The sequence below is a fragment of the Protopterus annectens genome, chromosome 1.part0 (assembly GCF_019279795.1).
Source record: "Protopterus annectens isolate FY-2018-M chromosome 1.part0, PAN1.0, whole genome shotgun sequence".
Taxonomy (NCBI): Eukaryota; Metazoa; Chordata; order Ceratodontiformes; family Protopteridae; genus Protopterus; species Protopterus annectens.
Window position 1 is genome coordinate 1,282,294,398 of NC_056725.1, and position 13,350 is coordinate 1,282,307,747.

Here is a 13,350-nt window from a genome sequence, read left to right on the forward strand (position 1 = left end):
GAAACCATGTCACTGTAATCAACTTTCACACAGAGACATCATGCATCCTGCTCACATATATGAGTGTTGTTAACAGTCAAGTGTTTAGGGCTTCAAGACTCAGTGTTAAAAATGAAGAATTTGCACAACAAAGTCAACAATTAGAGAAACCATTTGTTGCCAGAGGTTATGCTGAGAATGATGTTTGTGAAAGTATTAGGACAGTTACAGAATTAAGGAATAGTAGAGCCAAACCTTATTATGGTAGGAAATACACAAGGAATACCAACAGTTGTGAAAGTAATCAAGATAATAAACTGAAAGTATGTTTGTATTATTCCAGTGATGTTAACTGCTATAAAGATGTTATAGAAAGACATTGGAAATTCTGACTAATGATGATGTAATGAGAAATATTATACATGGCAAACCTAGGTTTGTCTATAAAAATATGAGATCTTTGAAACAACGTCTTTGTATTCCTAAGAAAAGTAAGAGAGATTCAAATAAACATTGTACAATGCCCTGTGGACGTTGCAAATTTTGTCAATATATTGACAGTTGTAGAGAATATATTCATCCTGATCAAAATAAAATTTATACGTTTAATGTTTTTGCCACATGTGTGACTGCTCACGTGGTGTACTTAGCATATTGCCCCACCGGTTTTAAATTCTATATAGGGAAAACTGATAGGACTCTTAAAGAGAGAGTCAAAGAGCATTATTATCATGCTAAGAAAGGTAGCACTGCTAGTGCCCTTTCTAAACATCTAATAACTGATAGTTCCCACTTTTTTAGGTTTATGGTGATAGGAAGTGTGTTTGAAAATATTAGGAAAGGTGACATTAATAATTTAACAGAGCAAATGGAATTCAAATGGATAATTAGGTTAAGAGGAGACTTTGGGCATGGCCTGAATGATAGGGTACCCATCAAACCAAGACTTAAAGCTAGACGTCTGAGTAAGAAATAATATATAAATTTATTTGACATCATAGTACTTATAATATATATATATATATATATATTTTTTTGGAATGTTTTTATTGGATGTGTTTTTTTTATATATGTATTTATTTATTATGCATATACATGGCTTTCTTTTGTTCATAGGTTGATACTAGGCTATCTGCCCTAGGGCATTTATAAGCCTAGCCAGAGTGTGTTTGGCTTTTGCCACCCTATTAGATTAGTTGACTGTGCCTCTGTATAGTAGGTCACAGAAGGTAGCCCTTTTAAGGTTAGTTTACTGCACCTCTGTCAAGCAGGGACACAGAAGAGATCCCAGGGGTAAACGTACGATCTCCCATCCATTCATCAAGATTTCTCTTGAAGAGGGTCAGTGAGGGGCTCTGCCTAACATGGATTGGGATTTTATTCCAGAGTGAGGGGAGCCTCTGGGATATGAATCTGTCCCTCCAGCATGTCCTATTTATTTCTGTGCTGAGGTTCAAGTCCCTGGAGCGTGTAGCTCTAAGGGATTTGGATTTCCTGAGGTGAAGCATGTCCATTAATTCTGGGTTGGACATGGCCTTATACGTCAGGCACAGATCGCCTCTGAGTAGGCGGTACGCAACTGATAGAGCTGGAGTTTCTTTAGCTGAACTGCATAGGGCATCTGTTTGAGCCCCTTGATCCTCTTGGTGAGATACTTTTGGGGTATTTCCAGTTGCTGCAGGTGTTGGGTACGGTACATCCCAAATGGGGCATTGTACTCAATTATGGGCCTGATAAGTAATGAGTAGAGGGGCACAATGACCTCTCGATCTAGATGTGAACCCTCTTGTGATAAGGTGGGCTATATAGAAGGTCTTTCTAACCACTTTGGCAACGTGATTGTCAAAGGAGAGATTGCTATCTACTTGGGTCCCCAAATCCCTAATTACTTCTTCCGTACTTAATGGATTACCACCTATGTGGTAATTTGTGGGCACTTTGTTTTTCCCAAAGGGGATGACTATGCACTTTTTGGCATTTAGCTTTAGGCCATGGCTTTGGCACCAGTTATCTGTCTCTGTGAGACCCTTTTGGAGGATGCTTGTGTCAACCAGAGAGTTGATTACTGCACCCAGTTTGCAGTCATCTGCAAACTTGGTCAGCCATAGTCCACCCATGTTAGCCTGTACCTCGGAAAAATATATACCGAACAAGAGAGGTCCCAGGACTGAGCCTTGTGGGATGTCACTTGTAACTGGTTTAGAGTCTGACATGGCACCTGCTATTCTGACCATGTGGGTTCTATCCCTGAGCCAGTTTGCAACCCATCTTGTGACATAGGGGTTGATATTTAAGCTGGTGATCTTATTTATGATGCCCGAGTGGGGTACTGTGTGACCTTTGTGAGGTCCAGGTAGGCTGTGTGGACTACCTTCCCTTCATCTATGGCTTTGGTAACTGTTTCAAAGAAGTCGACCAGGTTCAAGAGGCAAGATCTGCCCTTAACAAAGCTGAATTGGGTAGGATCCAGTGTCTGGAGGTTCCCAATGTTTTTGTTTATGATTTCCATGATGATACGCTCCATAGCTTTGCAGACCAGGCTAGTCAGGCTTATAGGGCGATAGTTTCCGGGGTCTGTTGTAGCACCACCTTTGTGGAGTGGGACCACTGTTGCTGTACGCCATTCCTTGGGTACATATTCTGTAGTAAGGCTGAGATTGAACAGTGACTTTATATGAGGGTTTAGTTCTTCTTGGAGCTCGTGTAAGACACAGCCCGGGACACCGTCTGGTCCCATTGATGCTGTGTTTTTTGCTTTGGAGAGGGCAGTTCTCACCTGTGCATCTGTGATCTCAGGAAGGCTACACTCTGTTGGGATAGACATTTGCTCTTTTGGGGGGGGGGGAGGGGGGAGAGAAGTTTGCGCTGAACCTTTCTGCCAGGATGTTGGCAATGTCTGTGGGTTCAGTGTATTTTTTGTCATTTTGCACTAACTCAGAGCATATCTGGGCGTTGCCTCCCTGGTTTCTGACATAACTAAAAAAGGCCTTGTGATTATCTTTAGTGTCTGGTGCAATTTTTCTTTCGAAGCTGGCTTTAGATGATTTTTTGAGGGATCGTAGTTTGTTGCTAGTACTGATCAGAGACTCCTTCCCTTTATGGGATTTTGCTCTATCATATAGTAGCTTTCTCCTTCTGTTGTATAGCTTATTTATGGCCGGAGTCCACCAGACAGGTCTCCTGCCTTTGGAGGAGTGAGTCTTGGTTTTATTTGGGATAGCATGCTCCATGCATTCCTGTAGGTGTCCATAGAATGCTTTTGTAAAGGATTCTGCATTTTGGGCCGTATTTTCCACTGGCCCAGGGCTTTGAAGGATTCCACCTCGGTTTTGAGAAGTGTGAAGTTTGCTTTTGAGAAGTTCTTCACCGTGGTTTCCTTGGCTAGGGGTGGGGACAGAATATGGATGTCCAGTGAGATTTGTTTATGGTCTGATCTTACCAATGAGGGGTATACCTCTGGTGTGGAACATAGAGACCCCATGTTGGTGATGACCAGATCCAATATGTTTTCCCCTCTTGTGGGAGTGGTGACCAGTTGTTCCATAGCATTTGAGTTTATAAATTCTAGGAACCGTTGGGCGAGGGTGTTTGGGCTTGAGTAATTTTCCCAATCAATGTTTGGGTAGTTGAAGTCACCCAATATAATGGTGTTTGGAGAGACCTTCATATTCTCCAGTGTTCTCAGGAAAGCCGAGTGAGGTTCCTGTGTTTGGGAGGGTGGTCTGTAGCAGGCTACGAACTTAAAGGCAGTTTTGCCCACTGTTAGTTGCTCATGGATGGTCTCTGATGCTTTGTGCAGTGCCACTAACCTGGAGGTGTGGGTATCTTTGATAAATATGGATACTCCCCCTCCTTTTGTGGTTCGGTCCGAGTTTTGGGGCTGGAACGCATGGTATGAAGTATAACCTGTTAGTGCTGGGGTGCTCTCGGGAGCCTTGAACCAGGTTTCTGTTACTGCACAGATATGGATATCCTCCATACTGAGGAGAGTCTCGAGTGCATGCATCTTGAGGTTTAGACTTCTGGCGTTGAGCAGCATTACCCTTAGTTTTTTTTTCTTTGTGTTGTCTATGGAGGTGGGTTTGTCTTTTGAGCCTTGCCTAAAAAAGGCACTATGGGGGAGGCAAGAGCCTTTGCCAGTATTCGAAAACCCAGGGGTGACAGGTGCAAGCCATCCCTAGTGAAGCAACGTGGCTTGTCAAGCATGTCATCCCAGGCTGACAGACATTGGATCCCCTTTGAATGACACCAGTACTTTAACCAATTGTTAAAATTGATCATTTTGTCTTTATACTGTGGCATCATTCTTGGTGAGGGTAAGATGCTAGTCAGGGTCATAGTGGCCTGTGCTACATGATCAAGGAGCTCCTCTACATCTTTTTTCATGTAGTCCAGGGAGGTACATCTCAGGTCATTCACACCAGCATGAACAATGATGGAGTCATATTTTACTTGCTTTGGAGTGACCTGAGTGCTTGTGTTATGTGGTGGATCCTGGCACCCGACAGGCAGCTTACAGTGACCTTCTCCTTGTTCAGTCTGGTGAGTGGGACATCAGTGTGTCTGACAATAGAGTCCCCTATTACAAGTGTATTAGGTGTGTTGTTTAGCCTTAAGGGCTGTGACTGTGTTGCACACTGACTTTGTGAGCTATGTGCTACGTGGGTATTGTTTTGTGGTAGGGGTTGCTTGGATGTCTGCTTTGGAGGTCTCTGCTGCTTAGGCAGATTTTTATTTAGAGCCTCCGAGTATGTTTTTGTGTGTTTATGTGTTTGGTTTGATGATCTATGTGAGACTGGATTTGTGGTGTGTGTGGTTACCTTCTCCTCCTGACAGGCTGTGCCAGTTCTGGATTGAGAGAGCTTAGCCTCCAGTTTGGCTATATAGTTGCATCTCTCACATATATTTGAGCTTGTTGGGAGGTGGTCTGTATACATAAGGCAGTTGTAACATTGCCTCAAGGTTCCCAGATTCACCAACTGGTCTGGAGAGTAAACCCGAAACTGACCTTTGGACATGCCTGAATAATATAGGGAACTACTTATTGACTGATCAGAAAGAACCAATAGGGAGCAAGTGCTTAAAAGGAGTATAAGAGGATGTAGTGCTTAAGTTTATTTGTGTTTACCTATGAGATTACTTATACGAGCAAGTGCAGGGCTTTAGAATGAAAATAGAGTGCTTATTTTGAGATTTAGAGCAGTTCTAAGGGAAAAAGTGAAGAACAGACTTTGTGGAGCTGGGAATAGTTTAAACCTGTTTAAGCGGCGCTGCTCTGTGCGCAAGACCGCGCAAAAAGAGAGTTGCAGGATTTTAAGAGAAAGAGATCAAGGAATTTGGAATTGACCCAAAATGGCCAATAAAACTACAACTTCTAGGCAGTAACCACTCCTACATGGACAGGCAGGCTGCTCAGTGTTAACCACTGCCACTGGTGAACACAGAGACTTCCCTTTAGCCCAAGCAAGCACTGGCCTCCAAGAAACTTACAAACAGTTCAGAACAGCAAATCTGTAACTGAACTTTCTTAAATTTCAGAAAGTGGGAAAAAAGCAAGATTTTTTTTTTTTTTTTTTTTTTTTAGTTTAAAGGTAGCAGAGATACACAAGTAGCAAAATAGTCAGAACAGTGCAATAAATGACCCCACACTTGAGTGCTAGGCCAGAGTCAGGTAAAATGCAATTTTAAGAAAAAATGATTTTAAATTAAGTGCAACACAGGAAATGCAGTAAACAGGCTCTAGACGTGTTCTAAATACTGTTTCTAATACAGATATCAACTTTAGCAAGCCAGAAAACGCCGAAAAGTAGGGGCAAAGCAGTAATTTTTAAACAAAAAATCAGAAGAAAATACTTAAAATCTCAAAAGTGGCTCCTTTCTTCTCTCAGCGTTTTTTCCCCTTGGTAGGTGCTTCAGCAACAACTATCAAGCCTGGAAAGATGCCAAAACCACGAGGCAGCAGGGTTTTAAGAGAGAGAGATCAAGGAGTTTGGAATTGACCCAAAATGGCCAATAAAACTACAGCTTCTAGGCAGTAACCACTCCTACAGGGACAGGCAGGCTGCTCAGTGTTAACTACTGCCACTGGTGAACACAGAGACTTCCCTTTAGCCCAAGCAAGCACTGGCCTCCAAGAAACTTACAAATAGTTCAGAACAGCAAATCTGTAACTGAACTTTCTTAAATTTCAGAAAGTGGGAAAAAAGCATTTTTTTTTTTTTTTTTTTTTTTAGTTTAAAGGTAGCAGAGATACACAAGTAGCAAAATAGTCAGAACAGTGCAATAAATGACCCCACACTTGAGTGCTAGGCCAGAGTCAGGTAAACTACAATTTTAAGAAAAAAAATTATTTTAAATTAAGTGCAACACAGGAAATGCAGTAAACAGGCTCTAGATGTGTTCTAAATACTGTTTCGAATACAGATATAAACTTTAGCAAGCCGGAAAACACCAAAAAGTAGGCGGCAAAGCAGTAATTTTAAACAAAAAATCTGAAGAAAATACTTAAAATCTCAAAAGTGGCTCCTTTCTTCTCTCAGAGTTTTCTCCCCTTGGTAGGTGCTTCAGCAACAACTGCCTCATGGATATAGATGGAAACCATTATTTTTAGAAGCAGGTTGTTCAGATGTAATATACCTTTTAATAGTAATTGTAGGTAGTCATGTGACTTACTGAATTAAGTATATAATAGGTTATGAATGTGTCTTGTTATACATCTGATGAAGTAACTGTGCTATAAAAGCCTTGTGTTTGGTTGTTTTATATTAAGCAAATGTTATACTGGAATTCCTTGCTGTCCTTGGATCCTTCTGTGTTTTCTGTGCAGTATACATTTTGACTTTTACTGGATTTGAGTGTTGGCTGGGGCCTGTGGTTTGTGTCTTCACTAAAATTAATTCTAAAGCAGACATACACAGATTCATTTATCTGCTTTACACTGTATTTTTCAGTTTGGTTTGCTGTTTCCCAGACATTACAGAGATGCAGTAACTGCATAAGCTGACCATTAAACAGGACTTTAGCTTTTATATCATGGATGGTTTTCCACTCAGGTTCTGAGGTAAAATTTTAATCTTTTTACAGTGTTAAGTAAGTTTGCAATATTATTTTAGTACAGTACTGATTTAACAGAATCACAGGAGTTACAAGGCAACTGACCTACACATCTCTGCATTGCTAGCACCCACCTGAAGCCCTTGCTTTTCCTTTTAAGGAAGGCCAGGCCAGTCAAACTGGGGGTGAATTTGTGAAAACCCAGTTAGTTGTCCAACTCCTTTTTAAAGGAAGACAGTGTGTCACGTTGTATAACTTGTAGAGGAAATGTGTTCAAGAGAAGGTTAAACAGTGACAAATCTATGCCTCCTGTTTGCCTTATTTGTTGAAGCAGTTTTAGTTCTCTGGCCCAAGTCCTAGCTGGGCTGTTTGATTTATTGAGATATAAGAGTTATTGGAGTAGATCCCTAACTGCCCTGTAAGTAAGAGAGGGGTCACACCCTAAGGAATATATATGAAACAGTATAGGGCTAAAGTCTGCAGTCTTTCTTTGCAGTTCAGAACTTTTAGGCCTTTGATCTTTTAAGTTTCAAACCTCTGTCTAGGTTCTTTCAATTGCTTGACGTGCTCATTGAGGTACATCCCAAAGAGTTATACTTAAATATGTTTTATAGTTTTGTGATATTCTTAGTTTAATGTTATTTAGTTCAAATATTTAGGTAGTCCCTGAGGAGTCTATATGAAACTGAGTACAAGGGTGAAGCCTCCAGTCTTTCTTTGTACTTTGGATTTTTTTCCCCTGATCTTTTTAGTTTCATACCTCTGGGGCCATTGAAAGTGTGGTTTGGTTTTCTCAGATTTTTCAATGGTTTTCTATGAGGTTAAATTTTGTCACATTTTTCAATGTTTCTGCAGGGGGGCAAGCCCCCCGCAGCACCTCTCACATCCCCTGCTAATTATATATACCAACTCTGAGGTCACACAACAATGGGAAAAGGACATAAGCCCTTCCCTAGTGTAACTTCCATCCTATCAGCATTTTGTGTGCAGATACTCAGTGGTTTTGCTCTAGTTTAGATATAATACAGTCAATCTTTTGACTGTCAATTAAATGAGGGTTAGATTAAGTGGAGGTAACATATCTATATCTATGCAGCCAGATACACCCACACATTAGTCAATGGTCTGGCATAGGTAATCCGGTAGGTACTATGTCCACAGCATCCTTGATGTTATTGAGTAACAAGTGTTGCTTATTATTTAGGGCGCGCACAGTGTGCACTAAACGGAAGACTGAATGTATAGTAGGATGATGACTTTACAGCTACATCTCTATGGCTACTGGAGTCTTATTAAATCAGTTTCTTCTACTAACTCCGCACATTGGAGAATGTCCCTTATATTACTAAAGGCCATCCACATGTTATCATGTATGCAGATATCAGGGAAGCTGCATATGAAATAATACCTAACTGAGCATTGACTACACATGTTGTCATGCATGCAGATATCAAGGAAGCTGCATATGAAATAATACCTAACTGAGCAGTAACTATGACAGATGAACAGTGATTGCAGTGCCACACACTCATAAGACCATGCAAGTGATGGCAGTAAACACTTATTACACATCATTTACTTCCAGTGCAAACAGCTGATTTTATTTTCTTGCTAGTTACCAAAAGTGGCTCTGCAATTTCAATCTGTAAGACTGCATTATAATGTTGGCTTAAACTTAGTTCCAAATGAGGATGATCTTAAAGTTGTGCCCTCTTCACAAACTGATACAAAACACGCTACCAATTCAGGCTTGCTGAATAATAATTTTAAATAGTACAGGTACAAAACAAAGCCACGATGACTTTTTCAGTGCCTGAGAGCTTATGCTTCAAGAATGTTGCCTCTATTTCAAAAATTCACTTAAATCAAGACTAGTACATAATAACAGAGGTGCAGTATGTGTCAGGGACCCTATTAGTCTATGTACAGGAAAGATGAATACCTCACTTTGGCTCATTCCTCTCAACCTCTTACTGCAAGAAATTTGGACACCGCCAAAATGATTTTGGGGACAAAAGCCCAGACCGAGGGACAGATTTTAATTATTGTTCTTATAAACTTAGAATGTTGCTAGAATAACTGTTTTGTGTTATCATGCATTCTATGAAGGATGTGAAGTCTGAAACTCAAACATTTGTCATTATTTTGAGACTTCAATATTCAATGATTTTCCAGAAAATCACAAATTATTTGAAGAACAGACTAGTAATATGAGGCAAAAATCCAGCCATTCTGTGACAAGCTGGACAATTTAGAGTATACTTTGGCCAGAATAACTGAGCAACCAGGAGCAGCTCTCCACTGTAATATAAGGAAATGAATGTCCGAAAAATTGAATATCCGAAATAAAGGATACAGGGTCACTTGCTGGTGCAAAATTATTTGGATATACAGTTAATGCCATTTCAAAGCATGTCTCTTCCATTCCCAGTGCACTCATATGGGTCTAAACCACAGCTACCCAGCATGTAGCGTAATTCATGTAGCTGTAGTGCTGATCCAAACTCTTTGAAGTATTATTCAATTGATATCATTAGTCCCAAGTATACTACTTGGAAATGGTGCCATAAATAGTCCAAATCTGCAGTTCAACAGGAAGGTGGTGATCTAACTAAAAATTCTTCCATTATTTCAAGCCATATCCAAGCTTTGCCATTGTTTTCAACTGTAGACTTTTTGCATTTTTGCAGCAGGTATCAGTCAAGGGAATATGTGATACATATATCCCTTCATATGGCTGCCTTGGAGTAAGTAAATATAATGGTGTCATGACTCCTACCACACATAAGATATTCAGGCATTTGTGGCATTGCTTGTGTGCTTACATAATATATGTATCACCTCTACATGCAGCAAATCTTTTGAAATGGAAAAGTTAACAATGGCTACAAGCAGACCTCTCAGGTGTTTTTGTTTTGAATGAACATCCTTATTTTCAGGACCTGATTTACCCCTGCACATGATGTTCCTATTTTTTGGAGATAGGTACCTATTTTCAGGCTTAATTTATCCCTTCACACAGTTTTCTAAATCTCCAATTTTAAATCTGTTTAGTACACAGAAACCCACACTACATGACTGACATACTAGTAGACCAATAATTTACAGAAAAGGGACACACATCTTACAACTTCCTTTTTCAGAAGCAAAAGAAATGTCTTTCTGTTCTAGAATTTTCAAAAACAGTTCATTAAAGTCTATAGATTTTACAGTCTCTTTAATAATTTGCTTATGTTTTTCTATAATTTTTGTCTCTGTTTTTTAAACGTATTTCTGAGTAGTATCCTGTGACATTCCTACTGGAAGTGGAAGACTTTTGTGTCATTTGATGTCAAATTTTGTTCTAATTAAAGGTCCATAGTTTTGGCTGGCTGTACCGACATTTCAAGGGCCTTTGTTTCTCTCTTCAGTCTCTACAGATTGAGAGCTATGTCAGTAAAGAGAATGTACTTGTACAAACACACATCATCCAACTTTCTTTGAGAAATGAAATTTCCATTTGGAAAGGTACATTGAAAATGAATGTGCCTTTTGAGTTAAAAGACTGCTGTCATGTTAAAGGCAGCAAAATTGCTATGGTATCATATCATATGTCATGCTAAATTTAAAATCTCAGTTAACACAATTTAAGAAGAAATGAAAATGTTTATTTAGGAGGTTTCCATGCTTAGCAAGGAATATTCCATTTTCAAGTGGAGTCATGATGGTGTAACTGAGGTCTCCTTCAAAATGATGGTGCATGCAGCAAAATCAGAAACATTTTTCAATTTAGATAATTTGACAAAATTGGACTGCAGCAAATTACTGTTTGCTGAATTAAAATCAAAGATGGCACTTACAAACAAGTCTCAAAAAAGTATAAGAACCAATGATTCAGTTCTGACAAGATGAGCTGAAAGTATTCTATGTGGTCTAATTTTCTGCTTTGAAAACAGACATACATTCAAAATTAATGGTGCATGTAGCAAACTTAGAAACATCTTTAAGGTAATTTGATGAGATGCTCTTCTTGGATTGCAGTAAATTACCATTTGCTGAATTACAAGGAAAGACAACAAATACAAGTAAAAAAAAGGTTTCGAAACTGATGATTCAGTTCTAAGATGAACTGAAAGCATTCTATGTGGTCTAACCTGCTTTGAAAACAGATAATAGGGTCTATAAAATCTTCTGATCAGTCACACAATTTAATTTGTATATGTCAGTTTTTTCTGGGTAAAAAAATATGTCAAGAAAATGTTTAATCTTGTTGCTTTTGGTAGTATGCCTTTCTCTGTCAATGGTGTTTTGAGAAAGGAATAAGCAAATATACTTATCTAAAGACTATTCCAATGGCAATTGCATGTGCTCCATTTTGATGATAAAAAATAACTTTTCCGATTTTTTCAAACTCTTGTATTATCCATTACTAACAGTTATGATGCAAATGGAACAAATATTAACCATCAAAGCAAAAGGGAATCATTCACAAGAGTAATCATCATCATCAACCCCCCCCCCCTTTTCCATTTTCTACCTAGGGTCAGTGTGTTATGAAGTTTCAGTCTCTCTCTCTTTTCAATGGCACTCCAACCTTCCACAACAATCTTGCGTGACTGTCGCAGATCTTCTTTTACACAATCCATTCACCTCTTTGCTGGATACCCTCATTTCCTCTTGCCTTCTTCCTGTTTGTTCCAAATCTTCTTCACCAGATTGCCTTCTGCTTTTTTGCACAACTGCCTCAACCACCATAATGTGTTCTCTCTAACCTTTTCTGCAATTGTAGTTACTTTGGCTTCTGATCTTATGTCATCATTTCTTCATCTGTCCCAGAATGTGCACCCTACCATCCATTTTAGGCACTTCATCTCCATCACCTGTAGCTTCCTCAGCTGCTCTGAGTTTATTGCCCAAGTTTCTGTACCATATAGCACGACTTGTCATACCACTGTTTTGTACACTTTACTTTTTAGTTTCTTTGGCATTATGTCATACACTACACTTGACACTCTATGCCAGTTGTCTGTAGCCCCTCGGATTCTAGTATTGACCTTTTCATTCAGACTTCCCTTCTCCTCAACCATACCTCCCAGATTCATGAAGCTATTAATCTGTTCCACTATTTTCTCCTCTATCTCACTTCTCAGATTCTTCTGATTTCCCCCCATTTGCTGCCATTGCAATAGTTTTATCTGTACTCAGTTTCATCCTGTGTGTCTTCAGTTTTGCATTCCATTCCATTACCCTTTACTGAAGTTCTTGTTCAGTCTGCCCATAATGTCACATCATCTGCATATAGCAACTTTGTTGATCTGTCCCTTCCTACCTGTTTGCTAATGTAGTCAATCACCAGTATGAACAGCAGTGGACTCAGAGCTGAACCTTGATGCACCTCCACTATTACTAGGAACCCCTCTGTGTGGCCAGACATTGCTTGTGCTTGAGTAACTGGGTGCTTGTACATAGCCTGCATTAATTCTGCCAATGTTTGTGAGACTTCAAACCACCACAGGACTGCCCACATCAGCTATCTTGGGACCTTGTCATATGCTTTTCTCCAAGTCTAGGAATTCTCAGCTGGACTCTTTCCACATCTGAAGCTCATTCACAAGTATCTGTCTCACTGCAATCATCAGGCCAGTTGTCCTGCATCCTAATCTGAATCTGAACTTCTCATCTCCCATCTAACTTTCTACTACTCCACATATTCATCACCCTCTCCAGAACTTTCATGCAGTGTGATAGGAGTTTGATACTCCTGTACTAACCACAGTTGTGACTGTCCCCTTCGTTCTTGAACACTGGCACTAATATGCTTATTTCTCCAGTCATCTAGGATTCACCTTTCTCTCCATACTGCTATAAGTAGCCTCAGGAGCCATTTCTCCCCATCTCACCCAGCATCTTTATCATATCTGCTGTGACCTCATCTGAGCCTGCTGCTTTCCCTGACAATTTGCCTTAGTGCTGTTCTTACTTCTTCTATGAGACTCCTCCTCCTCTTTCATTCTAGAGTGTGTCTGGAGCAATGCAGCTTCTGTGAGGCTTTCTTTATTCAGAAGTTACTGGAAGTACTCCTTCCATCTGCATTTGATGTCCTGTGGACTGGTGAACAGGTTGTTGCTGGCATCCCTTAAGAAGGGTATCCGACTATCTTCTTTATCTTTCTGTATTTGCCTTGCAACCTGATAGAGTTTCTGTGTGACATCTACTGAGTCACTTCCCAGATGTTGCTAAAGTACCTCTGATGCCTTCTTTGCTATTCCAACACCTTTCTTAGCCTCTTTGTTAGCCAGCTAGTATTCCTTCCTAGCTTGGCTGATCTTTTCTATCTCA